Genomic DNA, 19,410 nt, shown 5'->3' on the forward strand with positions numbered 1-19,410 from the left:
AGAAGAAGACCCAACGTGTGAAATTGAAGTGTGTCTGCCAGGAGGACAGAAAGGAACTGTTGGCTAAGATTCATAGAGGAATGTGCGGCTCGCACATTGGATCAAGGGCATTAGTTGGGAAAGCATTCCGGCAAGGATTCTATTGGCCCACAGCCCTCCAAGACGCAGTTGAGCTCGTCACGACATGTGAAGCTTGTTAGTTCCATTCCAAGAAAACACACCTGCCTGCCCAAGCTCTTCAAACAACCCCTCTGTCATGGCCATTTTCGGTCTGGGGGCTCGATATCCTCGGCCCCTTCCCCCGAGTAATCGGGGGCTTTGAATTCTTGTTTGCTGCCATTAACAAGTTTACAAAGTGGCCGGAAGTGACTGCCGTGAGGAAGGTGACTGCTCAGTCAGCTATCAAGTTCCTGAAAGAATTGGTGTGTCGTTTCGGAGTTCTGGCAAGGATCATCACAGATAACAGCACCCAATTCACGAGCCATGCCTTCATGCAATATGTTCAAACCCTCGGATGCAAGATCTCATTTTCCTCTGTGGCGCACCCCCCGGAGCAATGGACAAGCAGAGAGGGGGAACGCTGAAGTGCCTCATGGACTCAAGACAAGAATTTTTGATATGCTGCAGAAGCACGACAGGCGGTGGATCGAGGAGCTGCCGGTAGTTCTCTGGTCCCTTGGAACGACACCTAATCGAGCTACCAGGCAGACTCCCTTCTCCCTCATCTATGGGGCAGAAGTAGTTATCCCCACAGAACTCATTTACGGGTCTCCTCGGGTGCTTGCCTACGATGAAGTAGCACAAGATCAGCACCGGCGTGACGACGCTGTGCTACTCGAGGAGAACCGTCTCCGGGCCGCTACGCGTGCTGCAAAATATCAGCAAGCCCTGCATCGCTATCACAGCCACAGGATTTGTGCCCGGTGTCTTGATGAAGGTGACCTTCTCTTAGGCGCATTTAGTCTGCCAAGGATACACACAAGTTATCACCGAAGTGGGAAGGCCATTACCGGGTGGTACGAGTCTCCAGACCCGGCGCAGTCCGTCTGGAGACTGGAGATGGCACACCATTGCAAAACTCATGGAACATTGAGCATCTCCGTAAGTTCTACCCGTAAGGCACAGAGGCTGCCGGGCCCTGCACGGCAGCCACCCATTGTACATGGCATTGCCAAAGTTGCATGTAACCCCTTGTACAAGGTGGGGTGATGACCCCTTGCAAGAGAAAATAAAGAAGTGATGTAGGGGGGCCCCAACTAAGATTGTAGGCATGCACAAGCACACCCAGGTCATTGCATAAGCACTTCATGAGCATTTGCATATGCATATAGATAGGATTGCATCCTGCATTCATTGTCATCTACATGGAGTTGCAGGTTCTTGCCGTGAACCTGGCTTCGACAAAGGACGAGGAGATTGCACGGCACAGCGATCCTCGGCAAGCCAAACAAATGAGTTTACCTCTTGTCCATTCGTATTCTGTAAAGCTACAACTTTGCATGAGAAAACGCTGCTTCAGTTAGGATGGTTGCAGTCGCCTTTGGGAAAAAGGAGTTGGAGGGGGGTGGCCCCTCTGTCTGTTCCCCGGAAGATGAAGTTCTTTGACAGACAAAGAGGGTGCCGGCAGGATATCCTGCCGGGGAAAACTCATTTATTCTATTAAAGAGGCACTTTGCCTCTGCATGGACATACACATGCACGAGTTCCCGACAAGACTCATATTTTTCATTCATATGCAGTTACAAGTACAAGCATTACAGAATACAAAGATGGACTTTAGAGATTACATTATTTTAATTAAAATTTGGCAATTGCCAACAGATTTAAGATTGAAAATAGATAACTGCCCCGTGATCCCCTTTTTCGTTTCCCCTCCTTCAGGAACTGCGGCGGAAGGAGGAAAAGATGAGAAAAGGGGCACCCCAGCAGGAGCCCACCCCAATCCCGTCAGGTCCCATCAAGCACGGCCTGACAAGACCAGGAGTGGCGAGGCTGCGAAGGAGAGTGCGGGAGGCGGGGCGACGCCTTCTGGTCGCCACCTCCAGAGCCGGCAAGAAACCCTGGCTTGAGCGTCGGTGGATTCATCCACCAAAGCTCAGCCCGAAGACTGCTGGGGGCGAGGAGAAGGCGCCAAGAGAACATCCCTCCCCGGCTACCACCCGAAGAGGCTGGTGATGACGGTGCCGGGGAGGGAGGGGAAGAGTAGAAAGACGAGGCGGCAGGTCGACGGTCGGAGACGAAGGCATCCGCGCCATCGTACTCCGACCTGACCCCCTGCCACCCGCCTTCTCCGTCTTCCCTCGCTTTCTTCTCACCACCGCTATTCCCGGAAAGCGCCAATCCCCCGGCCCGACACCTCCAGCGGAGAAACAACAAGCAGCCTGAGCTGTCGAAGGGCCCGAGGTACGTCACACCCCTCTTTGGCGGGCAGGAAGGCGCGCGCCTCGTCGACAACGGCCCCAAGGCCTCCAGGAGGGGCAATGCTGGGATTACCATTGATCTCCAGCCCTGCCTCTCGGTCGAGCTTCAAAGAGACGAAGAGGTTCACCGCACCAAAGACCAGGCTCACTCCTCCAGCGTCAGCACCAACATGAGGCAGCATTCGCCCCGAGCAGAAGCCCGGGGGCTGGCCCCGAGCCTTTCCCTTCAACATTACCAGAAGAAACGGAGAACTAGGAAAGAAGGAGGAAAGGGGCGCAGAGGTGGACGGCTTCGCCCTCCTCCGCGCCTCCTTTTATAGGCCGGGCGGGGAAGGGCAGCTGCTCCATCAAAAGGCAACCACCGCCCTCCTACGCCAATTCAAGACGGATGGACCCACTTCAAGATGCTCTTTCGCACCACGCGCCTGTGTTACCTACCCCGCATTGTGCATGTGGCATAAGTGGCTAAGGATAAGAGCACGTTGTGGCAAGAGTAATTTGGCGGTTTCCACCCCATGCGTTAAAGTCATTCACGAGCCATCACTGCCGCGACCCCACCATTCTTGGCTTTCCACCGCGCATGTGGAAATCGGAAACCACCCCAAGATCGAGACTAATGAAGCAGCAAAGGAAAACTTCAAGAGGGAGATCCCCTTCAGCACCCCTACCTGTGCACATATTAGGCCCTACCCTGCCGATGCTCCGTAGCACGATCGGGGTAGGCCCGGGGGCTTCTGTCGGTGCAAAAGACCCTGGGTATGTTGCCCAACTATGCACATGCACGAGATCAAGATTGCAGAACCAGCTAAAGTCAGAGGTTGAAGAACCAAGAGACTTGAAGAGCCAACATGCAGCTTAGAGAGATTGAGATCGAGCCAAAGGAAGAGGATATCGGTAAGAGAAGGGCCTCCCTCGCTGCGCAGGCAAGCACGGCAAGGGGCCAGGCCACCACCTAAAGCAAGCAACCGAGATTCCCGGCAGTGCCTGCTGGGGCTTGCGGGGCCTAAACCACCCCGCCAACTGCACAAGTGTGAGCCACGTCGTCAATCAGTCGGTGTCAAGCCACAAGGTGATTAAGTGGCAACATTTGCCACATGGCAGACAACTCCTACCGAAGAAACCCACAGGTGACACCTGTCCAGCGACGTGTCAAGAAACAGATGTGAAGCTGGCAAGATAAGCCTGGCAGGACTTACAGGGTAGCTAGTGATGTGACACTGAGCAGTGCATTTAATGCGCCTTGCCAGCCTGCAGAGTTAGGTATGATAGCATTGTTTGCTATCATATCAGTGGGTAATGACTATTTTGCCATTGTGGTGACCCCTTAATCTATAAAAGGAGGCCCATGGCAATCGTAGGAGGGATTAGAGGGTGGGAAACTTGACAAACCCAAGCCACTATATGTTTGTGGTCACCGTAGCCCTGAGGCAGGCCTTGCCGGGCAAGTGTACCACGCACCACCATGTTCATTTCCACCATCAATCCACCAAAGCAGGAGTAGGGTTGATAGAGGCAAAGGTGTCCCGATGTTTCGATGAGATGGTGGCTATCGTTTTCTGTGGGAGTCGACCTTGACGATCCGACTACGAACGTCGCGCCTTAGCAATCGCTAAACCAACTTCCGAGGGGTTATTGACCACGCCGGAGCACGATCAACCTGACCACGAGGGCCTGTTTCCTGCGAGCAAACGAAGAACAAGCAAGAAGCTGAGATTGCAATCTGGATATTGCGAATATAAGATGAAAGCTTTATTGATCAAGGTGGGGTTCTGTGACGTCTTGGTCTAGTCGTTGGACACAAACGAAGTACGCGAAGTTGCAGCTATGGCGAACTTTTAATCTAAACAAAACCCAAGTCTAAACGACGCCCTAAGGGCTGTATATATGGAGGAAGAGAGGGGAATTTCGTGGCCCTTGAGGGTGGGGTCCGAAACCAACCCTAACTCTTGTTTCCCCACACATACGGACTCTAAAAATAGCCTATACTTAAGTATTTCGAAATTACATGGGCCTGGCCCATTAATAAGGTGACGCAGCACCTAGAATAGCCTATGGACGAATATTATGAAGTGGCATCTTGTATATTTCGTCCAAGGCTTCATGCACTCCTTATGGCGGCTTCAAAGTCCTGAAATCATCACTTGTAACTCCGTTCTTGATCCCCTTGCGCATGCCATCAACTCCATTCGTGTTCTTGCTCCAATGTTCATCCTTCTCCAAGCTAGGACCTTCATTTGTAAGCAAAACAAATGTATCCAATTTAGGCAGCATCATAATCTCATGAACATTAGAATCATTACCAAGAAACGAAAGTACCTGGTAATTTAATTGGCGTGCGCGAGCTCTAGTAATTGGTCCAGTATATGTAATAGTAGGGGCTGTGGGTGTAACAATGGTATTGATGTCCTCATCATCCTCCCCTTCTTGAAATGAAGTCGTCCTCGACGGAAGCTCATCTTCCTCACCCAAATAAGGCTTCAAATCTGCAATGTTAAAAGTGGGACTAACCCCAAAATCTGCAGGTAGCTCAAGTTTATATGCATTATCATTTATTTTCTCTAAAACCTTAAAAGGACCATCAGCACGTGGCATTAGCTTTGATTTGCGCAGATTAGGAAATCTATCTTTACGCAAATGTAACCAAACAAGATCTCCAGGTGCAAACACAACATGTTTTCTACCCTTATCTCCAGCAAGTTTATATTTAGCATTCATACGCTCAATGTTTTCCTTAGTTAACTCATGCATTTTTAAAATCAATTCGGAACGTTCTTTAGCATCAAAATTAACCTTCTCCGAAGATGGAAGAGGCAACAAATCAATAGGTGCACGAGGTAGGAAACCATACACAATTTCAAAAGGGCACATCTTAGTAGTAGAATGCAATGAACGATTATAAGCAAATTCAATATGAGGCAAGCATTCTTCCCACATTTTCTTGTTATTCTTCAAAACAGCCCTAAGCATAGTAGACAATGTTCTATTGACTACTTCAGTTTGTCCATCAGTTTGGGGGTGACAAGTAGTACTAAAAAGCAGCTTAGTCCCCAACTTAGCCCATAAACATCTCCAAAAGTGGCTAAGAAATTTAGTATCACGATCTGAAACAATAGTATTTGGCACACCATGTAAGCGAATAATTTCACGAAAGAACAAATCAGCAACATTAACAGCATCATCGCTTTTATGACATGGTATAAAGTGTGCCATTTTCGAGAACCTATCCACGACAACAAATATGCTATCCCTCCCCTTCTTTGTTCGAGGTAAACCTAAAACAAAGTCCATAGATATATCCTCCCAAGGAACACTAGGTACAGGCAAAGGCATATATAAACCATGAGGATTGAGTCGTGACTTAGCTCTTTGACATGTAGTGCAGCGAGCAACAAAACGCTCAACATCCCGTCTCATCTTTGGCCAAAAGAAATGTGTAGCAAGTATATCCTCCGTCTTCTTGACGCCAAAGTGTCCCATTAATCCTCCTCCATGCGCCTCCTGCAATAACAAAAGACGAACGGAGCTAGCTGGAATGCATAGCTTGTTAGCACGAAACACAAATCCATCGTTAAGAACGAACTTGTTCCAAGTTCTCCCTTCCTTACAATTCTGCAATACATCTTTAAATTCAGCATCATGAACATATTGATCTTTGATGGTCTCCAAACCAAATATTTTAAAGTCAAGTTGTGAAAGCATAGTATAACGACGAGACAAGGCATCAGCAATAACATTTTCTTTACCCTTCTTGTGTTTAATGACATAAGGGAAAGTCTCAATGAATTCAACCCATTTAGCATGTCTACGGTTCAGTTTTGCTTGACTTTTAATGTGTTTCAAAGATTCATGATCAGAATGTATAACAAATTCCTTGGGCCATAAATAATGTTGCCATGTTTCTAAGGTCCGAACAAGAGCATATAATTCTTTATCATAAGTAGAATAGTTCAGACTAGGCCCAGTCAACTTTTCAGAAAAGTATGCAACAGGTTTTCCATCTTGTAATAACACACCTCCTAATCCAATTCCACTAGCATCACATTCAAGCTCAAAAGTCTTATTGAAATTAGGAAGTTGGAGTAAAGGTGCATGTGTTAACTTATCTTTCAATACCGTGAAGGCTTCTTCCTGTGCGGTACCCCAAACAAAAGGTACATCCTTCTTTGTAAGCTCGTTGAGAGGTGCAGCAATGGTGCTGAAATCTCTCACAAAACGCCTATAGAAACCAGCGAGGCCAAGGAAACTCCTCACTTGTGTGACCGTTTTGGGCTGCGGCCAACTCTCCATAGCTTCAATCTTGGCTTTATCAACTTCAATTCCCTGTGGAGTAACAACATAGCCAAGAAAAGATACTCGGTCGGTGCAAAAGGTGCACTTTCCAAGGTTACCAAACAAACGTGCATCACGTAGAGCAATAAAAACAGCACGTAAATGTTCCAAATGGTCCTCCAAAGATTTGCTATAAATCAATATGTCATCAAAGTAAACTACCACAAATCGTCCAATGAAGGCACGTAAAACTTCGTTCATTAACCTCATGAAAGTACTAGGTGCATTAGTTAACCCAAAAGGCATGACTAACCACTCATATAATCCAAACTTAGTTTTAAATGCTGTTTTCCATTCATCTCCCAATTTCATACGAATTTGATGGTAACCACTACGCAAATCAACTTTGGAGAATATTGTAGAGCCACTCAGTTCATCAAGCATATCATCTAACCCAGGAATAGGATGACGATAACGAATAGTAATATTATTAATGCCTCTACAATCAACGCACATACGCGATGTACCATCCTTTTTCGGCACTAAAATGATAGGAACAGCACAAGGACTAAGGGATTCGCGTATATAACCTTTGTCGAGCAGTTCTTGTACTTGACGCATAATCTCCTTCGTCTCCTCTGGATTGGTACGGTATGGTGCACGGTTGGGTAATGATGCACCGGGAATTAAGTCAATTTGATGCTCAATCCCGCGAATAGGTGGTAATCCCGGTGGCACGTCTTGTGGAAAGACGTCGGCGAACTCCTGCAAAATGTTAGTGACAGCAGGAGGCAAAGAGGAAGGCGCGTCCTCGAATGAAAATAATGCCTCTTTGCACACAAAAGCATAGCAAACAGATTTGCTAAAATCTAGATCATCAATATCAGATTTGGTGGCAAGTAAACATGCACTTTTCAATTTAATTTCAGAAGCAACACTAGATTGTTTATTATTATTAGGCTGCATTTGTTGCTCAAATTCTTTTGCCACAATCTGATTTTCACTCTTAGTTTTCTCCTGTTTTGCTTTATTAGCTCTATTAATATCATCTTTCAAAATGGAATCAGGAGTCATAGGAAGCAAAGTAATATTTTTATCCTTATGAACAAGAGTATACTGATTGTTTCTACCATGGTGAATAGAATTTTTATCAAATTGCCATGGTCTACCAAGTAATAAGGAACATGCTTGCATAGGTACCACATCACAATCAACATAATCAGCATATGTAGAGATACTAAAATGCACACGAACAGTACGTGTTACCTTAACCTTGCCGCTGTTGTTGAACCATTGGATGTAGTAAGGATGCGGATGTGGTCTTGTGGTGAGAGATAGCTTCTCCACCATCTCGATGCTAGCCAAGTTGTTGCAACTCCCTCCATCTATGATCACGCGAACAGAACGTTCCTTCACAACTCCCTTTGTATGGAACAAATTATGCCTCTGATTTTGCTCAGCTTGTGTAACCTGCACACTCAAAACACGTTGAGCAACTAAACATTCATACCTGTCAGCATCTTCAGGAGCCATGTATTGCGTCTCATGATCAGAATCGTCTCCACCGTGTTCGTCACGTGTAATAAGAGCCAAAGTCTCCTCATCATAGTCACTAGCGGACTCATACCCACCATCCTCAGTAACAATCATCACACGCTTAGATGGGCATTCTCTCGCATAATGACCTCCACCCTTGCAACGTCGACAAATAATATCATGTGTCTGCCCTGTTGATGCCATGGATGAAGAAGAGCTCTTTGCAGGCCCAGAAGGTGTGCTCTTGGCAGATAGTGGTGATTGTGCCTGCTTTATTGTATCACGGTTGGAGGTGGCAGCCGACGGAGGCGCCGGTGAAGCAGAACGTGTGGAAGTAGATGATGCACGTGGTGTCCATGAAGAAGGTCGACCTGCAGAAAAGTTAGTCCGCGCCAATGCCTGTCGATCCTGCACTTCACGTTCAGCTTTACAAGCAAGATGGAATAAACGAGTGATATTAGTATACTCCTTATACTCTAGAATCGTCTGAATCTCTCTATTTAATCCACCCATAAAACGTGCAAGCATAGCTTCATTCTCCTCAACAATACCACATCTAATCATGCCAGTTTGTAATTCCTGATAATATTCTTCTACAGAATTTTTTCCCTGTCTTAAGCGCTGCAATTTTTGAAGTAATTCACGTTGATAATATGGTGGAACCCAACGAGTACGCATAGCAGTTTTCAAAGCAGCCCAAGTAGCAGGAATGGGATATAATCTACAATGCTCAGACCACCAAACACATGCAAAACTAGTGAATGCACAAACAGCAGCAGGAACACGTCTCTCCTCGGGATATTGTAAACATGTAAATCGTTGTTCAGTTTCTAACTCCCAAGTAAGATATATATCAGGAACATATCTACCCTCAAATGGTGGAATATTCAATTTTAGTTTAGGGAGATGGTCATGATCTCGTACCTGAGGGTGAGCCCTACCATTGCCATTATTTGCATGTGGACGACCTGATGGTTGCTGTGCTGGTGGTGGCACGTAGTTCTGATTTTGATCAACCTCATCCTCGTAATCGCCAGCAAAATCATCCTCCTCCGCATCAGCAGCAGGAGCCACAGAAGTAGCAACAGCAGCACCAACAGTTTGGCCAGGTGCAAGAGGGAGACGGCTCGCTCGGCGGAGGGCTGTTTCACGATGTGTAGGTAGTCGTCGTTGTTGTTGTTGTAGAGGTGCGTTAGGTGCAGCCGGTGGTGGTGGTGGAAGACGCGCGAGCAATTCATTAAACCTGTCATCGAGCTTTGTTTCGAACGTCTTCTCCATGTCATCTATCTTCTCCATGGCCTCTTCAAATCTGTTTAGCACATCCTGCACCTGTCCATTCATCATTTGCTGAAATTTATCATGCAACTCCTGATTCGTCATGTTCTCCCAGTCAGTCTCGTCGGCTTGTGATCCTGCCATGGTTAGCAACAATAGAAAACACACAAGAATATGATCCTGCAGAATACTAACAAGAGGTGGTGGTGGCGGGTGTCACAAATCCGTCAAGCAAATCTCAAATTCTTACCAGTTCTTACCCAGCAGCAGGCGGTGATCGGCAACCGTTGTAGTCAAAACTCTCAAAAGCTTGGATAGAGCGATTGCCAGGGAGACTCAAACGCACGACGTAGAGGTATGTGGAGCTGGGAAGGCTTATAGTATGGTAGCAAAAAAGGGTCAGCAATAATCAATTCAGAGATGCAAAGTTGAATAAACGCTCAACGACGGTACTGTGCTGGTCCTAGGCTAGACCGTGCTAGAGACGCGAGCCTAGAACACTAACAAAATCACGGCGCTGCACGTAAATAAGGGAAAAGCACACTCTGGAACTTTTTTTTTCGCTTGTTTTTTTTTTGCGCTCCTCTTTTTTTTTTGCGCTCCTCTTTTTTTTTTGCGCTCCTCTTTTTTTTTGCGAAAAATTACTATAATGGCGAGTGTCTCAAAACTCTTCCCTCGTCAAACTGATAGTATGGGCACGAAAAAAAAAATTCCACTTTTTTTTTTCCGAGACCTACGCAGGCAAGGAACACGAATCGGAATTGAGATTGATCTCAAGAACAAACCTAATATGAGAAGAACTTGGATTGGTGGTGGATATATGGTTGTGGTATATGGCAGCGGTGGTGGTATATGGTAGCGGTGGTGGTATGTGGTATATGGATAAGGATTCAGAGCGGTGGCGGATTAGCAAAAGTGGTAGATGGGCGATGATGATGGTGCGGCGGCGGCGTGACAACTTATGACCAGAACTCGAAACTCTAAAAGACTAGACTCTAAGACCAGCAACTTGACACGACGATGCAACCGCAAATTCAACAAAGCAAAAACCCTAAAAAGATTATGCAAAGGCTCAGATTGGTTCGGATATGATGAACTAACCCTAATTTATTTTTTGTGGCTTTTTCGTGGACTGTAGGTATGAAGAACAGACTCGATCTAATCTACGAAAAACTGTAAAATCTCACCGAGCAACCTGGAAATCTGATACCACTTGATAGAGGCAAAGGTGTCCCGATGTTTCGATGAGATGGTGGCTATCGTTTTCTGTGGGAGTCGACCTTGACGATCTGACTACGAACGTGCGAGACGTCGCGCCTTAGCAATCGCTAAACCAACTTCCGAGGGGTTATTGACCACGCCGGAGCACGATCAACCTGACCACGCGGGCCTGTTTCCTGCGAGCAAACAAAGAACAAGCAAGAAGCTGAGATTGCAATCTGGATATTGCGAATATAAGATGAAAGCTTTATTGATCAAGGTGGGGTTCTGTGACGTCTTGGTCTGGTCGTTGGACACAAACGAAGTACGCGAAGTTGCAGCTATGGCGAACTTTTAATCTAAACAAAACCCAAGTCTAAACGACGCCCTAAGGGCCGTATATATGGAGGAAGAGAGGGGAATTTCGTGGCCCTTGAGGGTGGGGTCCGAAACCAACCCTAACTCTTGTTTCCCCACACATACGGACTCTAAAAATAGCCTATACTTAAGTATTTCGAAATTACATGGGCCTGGCCCATTAATAAGGTGACGCAGCACCTAGAATAGCCTATGGACGAATATTATGAAGTGGCATCTTGTATATTTCGTCCAAGGCTTCATGCACTCCTTATGGCGGCTTCAAAGTCCTGAAATCATCACTTGTAACTCCGTTCTTGATCCCCTTGCGCATGCCATCAACTCCATTCGTGTTCTTGCTCCAATGTTCATCCTTCTCCAAGCTAGGACCTTCATTTGTAAGCAAAACAAATGTATCCAATTTAGGCAGCATCATAATCTCATGAACATTAGAATCATTACCAAGAAACGAAAGTACCTGGTAATTTAATTGGCGTGCGCGAGCTCTAGTAATTGGTCCAGTATATGTAACAGTAGGGGCTGTGGGTGTAACAATGGTATTGATGTCCTCATCAAGGGTCTTACGCCTCGCGGCGGCCCGAACCTGGGTAAATTGCTTGTGTGTTCTCTGCCATGCTTTCGCACGCTGTTCTGTTCTTTGTGCAACGTGACGTCCCCCACCGAACCAGCAAGGGGCCGCCCGGTCCCATAGGTGGTCGCGGATATCCTGCGACTGCATCGTGTGGTGTTGCACCTTTTCTAAGGCCATGAGCCCATGAGAGTGCACCCTATGTGGAATGCCGCCTAGGGTCAAAAAGATCACTTAGACTTAGTGACTAGTAGCTTCCATGTGCGGGCACTGGCTATATGGGCTCTGGCTTAGTTGATCAGTTGTTGTGACACTGGCCCAGACAGTTTTGACAGATGTAGCATATATAGGTGGGATGTGGCCATCAGGTGGTTAAGGGAACCTCTTGTGAAAGACTTCGTCTCAATCTTCGGATTGGGTCTAGTGGGTAAAGCTTACTAAACTCTGCAAAGTATTAAAACTAATCATGATTGGTCGTGTCCCTGGTTATGGATAAATTTTGAGCGACTATGCCATTATAGTTGTTGGATGGTCTTGACAGATGATACCTTAATAAAAATTGTGTGGGAAACTTAATAATGGGGGATAAATTGGAATTTGATTGCCCAATTCAACCATATGTTTTTAATTGTAGCAATACATATATATATATATATATATATATATATATATATATATATATATATAATTTGACTATTATGTAGCTATCAGGGAAAATTAGCTTTTCTGCAAAACAACCACTACAATATCCTCTTGATATACCTTGCATATAGATGTACGTCTGTTATATCTTGCCTTGTGTGACTTGCCAATACACAAAGTATTGACCCTTCGTGGCTGCAACGTTTCATGTTGCAGATTTATATACGACGAGTGAGTGACACGATGTAGGGTTACGATGTCTAGAGTCAACATTTGCCTGTGGTGTTGATGGACTTCATGGAGATTTTATTTGCTTTTCTATTGCATTTTGTTTGTATGCTAGCTTGAGCTATGCAGGTATGTATTATATTAGATTCTAGATCTACGTGTACTATTATGACATCTAGTTTATTCTAGATATTACATCTGTACTGTGTGTGCTACCACAAAGATAAGGGACTTACTCGTCTATGGCTATATACTTCCTCTGTTTCAGGGGCTGGTAGGCGCCACCACTACAACTCAGGAACCCTTTCCTCTTGTAGTGTGCTGCAAGGCCCAACCAAAGTGAGCCAGGGGTCGGGGCATGATCCTTGGCGACTAGGCAGCATGCTCCCACCTCCGGAGCACTGGCCTGGGCTTCGGGGGCGGCGGTCTCAGGAGCATCGGTCCGCACCAGCTCTCCAGCGGCCGCACCAGTTCTCCAGCGGCCGCCTCGGGTGAGAGAGGCAAAGGTGTCCCGATGTTTCGATGAGATGGTGGCTATCGTTTTCTGTGGGAGTCGACCTTGACGATCCGACTACGAACGTGCGAGACGTCGCGCCTTAGCAATCGCTAAACCAACTTCCGAGGGGTTATTGACCACGCCGGAGCACGATCAACCTGACCACGAGGGCCTGTTTCCTGCGAGCAAACGAAGAACAAGCAAGAAGCTGAGATTGCAATCTGGATATTGCGAATATAAGATGAAAGCTTTATTGATCAAGGTGGGGTTCTGTGACGTCTTGGTCTGGTCGTTGAACACAAACGAAGTACGCGAAGTTGCAGCTATGGCGAACTTTTAATCTAAACAAAACCCAAGTCTAAACGACGCCCTAAGGGCTGTATATATGGAGGAAGAGAGGGGAATTTCGTGGCCCTTGAGGGTGGGGTCCGAAACCAACCCTAACTCTTGTTTCCCCACACATACGGACTCTAAAAATAGCCTATACTTAAGTATTTCGAAATTACATGGGCCTGGCCCATTAATAAGGTGACGCAGCACCTAGAATAGCCTATGGACGAATATTATGAAGTGGCATCTTGTATATTTCGTCCAAGGCTTCATGCACTCCTTATGGCGGCTTCAAAGTCCTGAAATCATCACTTGTAACTCCGTTCTTGATCCCCTTGCGCATGCCATCAACTCCATTCGTGTTCTTGCTCCAATGTTCATCCTTCTCCAAGCTAGGACCTTCATTTGTAAGCAAAACAAATGTATCCAATTTAGGCAGCATCATAATCTCATGAACATTAGAATCATTACCAAGAAACGAAATTACCTGGTAATTTAATTGGCGTGCGCGAGCTCTAGTAATTGGTCCAGTATATGTAACAGTAGGGGCTGTGGGTGTAACAATGGTATTGATGTCCTCATCATCCTCCCCTTCTTGAAATGAAGTCGTCCTCGACGGAAGCTCATCTTCCTCACCCAAATAAGGCTTCAAATCTGCAATGTTAAAAGTGGGACTAACCCCAAAATCTGCAGGTAGCTCAAGTTTATATGCATTATCATTTATTTTCTCTAAAACCTTAAAAGGACCATCAGCACATGGCATTAGCTTTGATTTGCGCAGATTAGGAAATCTATCTTTACGCAAATGTAACCAAACAAGATCTCCAGGTGCAAACACAACATGTTTTCTACCCTTATCTCCAGCAAGTTTATATTTAGCATTCATACGCTCAATGTTTTCCTTAGTTAACTCATGCATTTTTAAAATCAATTCAGAACGTTCTTTAGCATCAAAATTAACCTTCTCCGAAGATGGAAGAGGCAACAAATCAATAGGTGCACGAGGTAGGAAACCATACACAATTTCAAAAGGGCACATCTTAGTAGTAGAATGCAATGAACGATTATAAGCAAATTCAATATGAGGCAAGCATTCTTCCCACATTTTCTTGTTATTCTTCAAAACAGCCCTAAGCATAGTAGACAATGTTCTATTGACTACTTCAGTTTGTCCATCAGTTTGGGGGTGACAAGTAGTACTAAAAAGCAGCTTAGTCCCCAACTTAGCCCATAAACATCTCCAAAAGTGGCTAAGAAATTTAGTATCACGATCTGAAACAATAGTATTTGGCACACCATGTAAGCGAATAATTTCACGAAAGAACAAATCAGCAACATTAACAGCATCATCGCTTTTATGACATGGTATAAAGTGTGCCATTTTCGAGAACCTATCCACGACAACAAATATGCTATCCCTCCCCTTCTTTGTTCGAGGTAAACCTAAAACAAAGTCCATAGATATATCCTCCCAAGGAACACTAGGTACAGGCAAAGGCATATATAAACCATGAGGATTGAGTCGTGACTTAGCTCTTTGACATGTAGTGCAGCGAGCAACAAAACGCTCAACATCCCGTCTCATCTTTGGCCAAAAGAAATGTGTAGCAAGTATATCCTCCGTCTTCTTGACGCCAAAGTGTCCCATTAATCCTCCTCCATGCGCCTCCTGCAATAACAAAAGACGAACGGAGCTAGCTGGAATGCATAGCTTGTTAGCACGAAACACAAATCCATCGTTAAGAACGAACTTGTTCCAAGTTCTCCCTTGCTTACAATTCTGCAATACATCTTTAAATTCAGCATCATTAACATATTGATCTTTGATGGTCTCCAAACCAAATATTTTAAAGTCAAGTTGTGAAAGCATAGTATAACGACGAGACAAGGCATCAGCAATAACATTTTCTTTACCCTTCTTGTGTTTAATGACATAAGGGAAAGTCTCAATGAATTCAACCCATTTAGCATGTCTACGGTTCAGTTTTGCTTGACTTTTAATGTGTTTCAAAGATTCATGATCAGAATGTATAACAAATTCCTTGGGCCATAAATAATGTTGCCATGTTTCTAAGGTCCGAACAAGAGCATATAATTCTTTATCATAAGTAGAATAGTTCAGACTAGGCCCACTTAATTTTTCAGAAAAGTATGCAACAGGTTTTCCATCTTGTAATAACACACCTCCTAATCCAATTCCACTAGCATCACATTCAAGCTCAAAAGTCTTATTGAAATTAGGAAGTTGGAGTAAAGGAGCATGTGTTAACTTATCTTTCAATACCGTGAAGGCTTCTTCCTGTGCGGTACCCCAAACAAAAGGTACATCCTTCTTTGTAAGCTCGTTGAGAGGTGCAGCAATGGTGCTGAAATCTCTCACAAAACGCCTATAGAAACCAGCGAGGCCAAGGAAACTCCTCACTTGTGTGACCGTTTTGGGCTGCGGCCAACTCTCAATAGCTTCAATCTTGGCTTTATCAACTTCAATTCCCTGTGGAGTAACAACATAGCCAAGAAAAGATACTCGGTCGGTGCAAAAGGTGCACTTTCCAAGGTTACCAAACAAACGTGCATCACGTAGAGCAATAAAAACAGCACGTAAATGTTCCAAATGGTCCTCCAAAGATTTGCTATAAATCAATATGTCATCAAAGTAAACTACCACAAATCGTCCAATGAAGGCACGTAAAACTTCGTTCATTAACCTCATGAAAGTACTAGGTGCATTAGTTAACCCAAAAGGCATGACTAACCACTCATATAATCCAAACTTAGTTTTAAATGCTGTTTTCCATTCATCTCCCAATTTCATACGAATTTGATGGTAACCACTACGCAAATCAACTTTGGAGAATATTGTAGAGCCACTCAATTCATCAAGCATATCATCTAGCCTAGGAATAGGATGACGATAACGAATAGTAATATTATTAATGCCTCTACAATCAACGCACATACGCGACGTACCATCCTTTTTCGGCACTAAAATGATAGGAACAGCACAAGGACTAAGGGATTCGCGTATATAACCTTTGTCGAGCAGTTCTTGTACTTGACGCATAATCTCCTTCGTCTCCTCTGGATTGGTACGGTATGGTGCACGGTTGGGTAATGATGCACCGGGAATTAAGTCAATTTGATGCTCAATCCCGCGAATAGGTGGTAATCCCGGTGGCACGTCTTGTGGAAAGACGTCGGCGAACTCCTGCAAAATGTTAGTGACAGCAGGAGGCAAAGAGGAAGGCGCGTCCTCGAATGAAAATAATGCCTCTTTGCACACAAAAGCATAGCAAACAGATTTGCTAAAATCTAGATCATCAATATCAGATTTGGTGGCAAGTAAACATGCACTTTTCAATTTAATTTCAGAAGCAACACTAGATTGTTTATTATTATTAGGCTGCATTTGTTGCTCAAATTCTTTTGCCACAATCTGATTTTCACTCTTAGTTTTCTCCTGTTTTGCTTTATTAGCTCTATTAATATCATCTTGCAAAATGGAATCAGGAGTCATAGGAAGCAAAGTAATATTTTTATCCTTATGAACAAGAGTATACTGATTGTTTCTACCATGGTGAATCGAATTTTTATCAAATTGCCATGGTCTACCAAGTAATAAGGAACATGCTTGCATAGGTACCACATCACAATCAACATAATCAGCATATGTAGAGATACTAAAATGCACACGAACAGTACGTGTTACCTTAACCTTGCCGCTGTTGTTGAACCATTGGATGTAGTAAGGATGTGGATGTGGTCTTGTGGTGAGAGATAGCTTCTCCACCATCTCGATGCTAGCCAAGTTGTTGCAACTCCCTCCATCTATGATCACGCGAACAGAACGTTCCTTCACAACTCCCTTTGTATGGAACAAATTATGCCTCTGATTTTGCTCAGCTTGTGTAACCTGCACACTCAAAACACGTTGAGCAACTAAACATTCATACCTGTCAGCATCTTCAGGAGCCATGTATTGCGTCTCATGATCAGAATCGTCTCCACCGTGTTCGTCACGTGTAATAAGAGCCAAAGTCTCCTCATCATAGTCACTAGCGGACTCATACCCACCATCCTCAGTAACAATCATCACACGCTTAGATGGGCATTCTCTCGCATAATGACCTCCACCCTTGCAACGTCGACAAATAATATCATGTGTCTGCCCTGTTGATGCCATGGATGAAGAAGAGCTCTTTGCAGGCCCAGAAGGTGTGCTCTTGGCAGATAGTGGTGATTGTGCCTGCTTTATTGTATCACGGTTGGAGGTGGCAGCCGACGGAGGCGCCGGTGAAGCAGAACGTGTGGAAGTAGATGATGCACGTGGTGTCCATGAAGAAGGTCGACCTGCAGAAAAGTTAGTCCGCGCCAATGCCTGTCGATCCTGCACTTCACGTTCAGCTTTACAAGCAAGATGGAATAAACGAGTGATATTAGTATACTCCTTATACTCTAGAATCGTCTGAATCTCTCTATTTAATCCACCCATAAAACGTGCAAGCATAGCTTCATTCTCCTCAACAATACCACATCTAATCATGCCAGTTTGTAATTCCTGATAATATTCTTCTACAGAATTTTTTCCCTGTCTTAAGCGCTGCAATTTTTGAAGTAATTCACGTTGATAATATGGTGGAACCCAACGAGTACGCATAGCAGTTTTCAAAGCAGCCCAAGTAGCAGGAATGGGATATAATCTACAATGCTCAGACCACCAAACACATGCAAAACTAGTGAATGCACAAACAGCAGCAGGAACACGTCTCTCCTCGGGATATTGTAAACATGTAAATCGTTGTTCAGTTTCTAACTCCCAAGTTCCGAGGGGTCGACCTTGACGATCCGACTACGAACGTGCGAGACGTCGCGCCTTAGCAATCGCTAAACCAACTTCCGAGGGGTTATTGACCACGCCGGAGCACGATCAACCTGACCACGAGGGCCTGTTTCCTGCGAGCAAACGAAGAACAAGCAAGAAGCTGAGATTGCAATCTGGATATTGCGAATATAAGATGAAAGCTTTATTGATCAAGGTGGGGTTCTGTGACGTCTTGGTCTGGTCGTTGAACACAAACGAAGTACGCGAAGTTGCAGCTATGGCGAACTTTTAATCTAAACAAAACCCAAGTCTAAACGACGCCCTAAGGGCTGTATATATGGAGGAAGAGAGGGGAATTTCGTGGCCCTTGAGGGTGGGGTCCGAAACCAACCCTAACTCTTGTTTCCCCACACATACGGACTCTAAAAATAGCCTATACTTAAGTATTTCGAAATTACATGGGCCTGGCCCATTAATAAGGTGACGCAGCACCTAGAATAGCCTATGGACGAATATTATGAAGTGGCATCTTGTATATTTCGTCCAAGGCTTCATGCACTCCTTATGGCGGCTTCAAAGTCCTGAAATCATCACTTGTAACTCCGTTCTTGATCCCCTTGCGCATGCCATCAACTCCATTCGTGTTCTTGCTCCAATGTTCATCCTTCTCCAAGCTAGGACCTTCATTTGTAAGCAAAACAAATGTATCCAATTTATGCAGCATCATAATCTCATGAACATTAGAATCATTACCAAGAAACGAAAGTACCTGGTAATTTAATTGGCGTGCGCGAGCTCTAGTAATTGGTCCAGTATATGTAACAGTAGGGGCTGTGGGTGTAACAATGGTATTGATGTCCTCATCATCGGGGGCCTTCGATAGAGCCTCAGGAGCGGCCATCTTGGGAGCACCAGACGATACCCGCTCCCAAGGGTCGCCATAGGAGTACCAGGCAGCGCTCGCCCCCCTGCATCCTTGTCCGGGGGGCGCGCCGTGGGGTCGACAAGCATAGGAGCCACAAAGATGGGATTCTCGCGAGGCCCATCAAGGACCCCTGGGTGTAGCCTCCACTCGTCAAAGAGGGGCATCTGCTTCATGAAATAGTCCTTGTTCGAGTAGAGCCACAAGAGGCATCCGCCTCCGAAAGCGCAGCAGGCGCTGGGTCACCCGTCAGGAGCCCGAGCACCGCGCGTAGCGTCTTGGAAGGAAGCGGAGGAGCCTGGAGCCTTATGGGGTCCTTGGGGCCAG

Source organism: Triticum urartu, chromosome 3A (genome assembly GCF_056163025.1).
Source record: "Triticum urartu cultivar PI428250 chromosome 3A, HENAU_Tu73, whole genome shotgun sequence".
Taxonomy (NCBI): domain Eukaryota; kingdom Viridiplantae; phylum Streptophyta; class Magnoliopsida; order Poales; family Poaceae; genus Triticum; species Triticum urartu.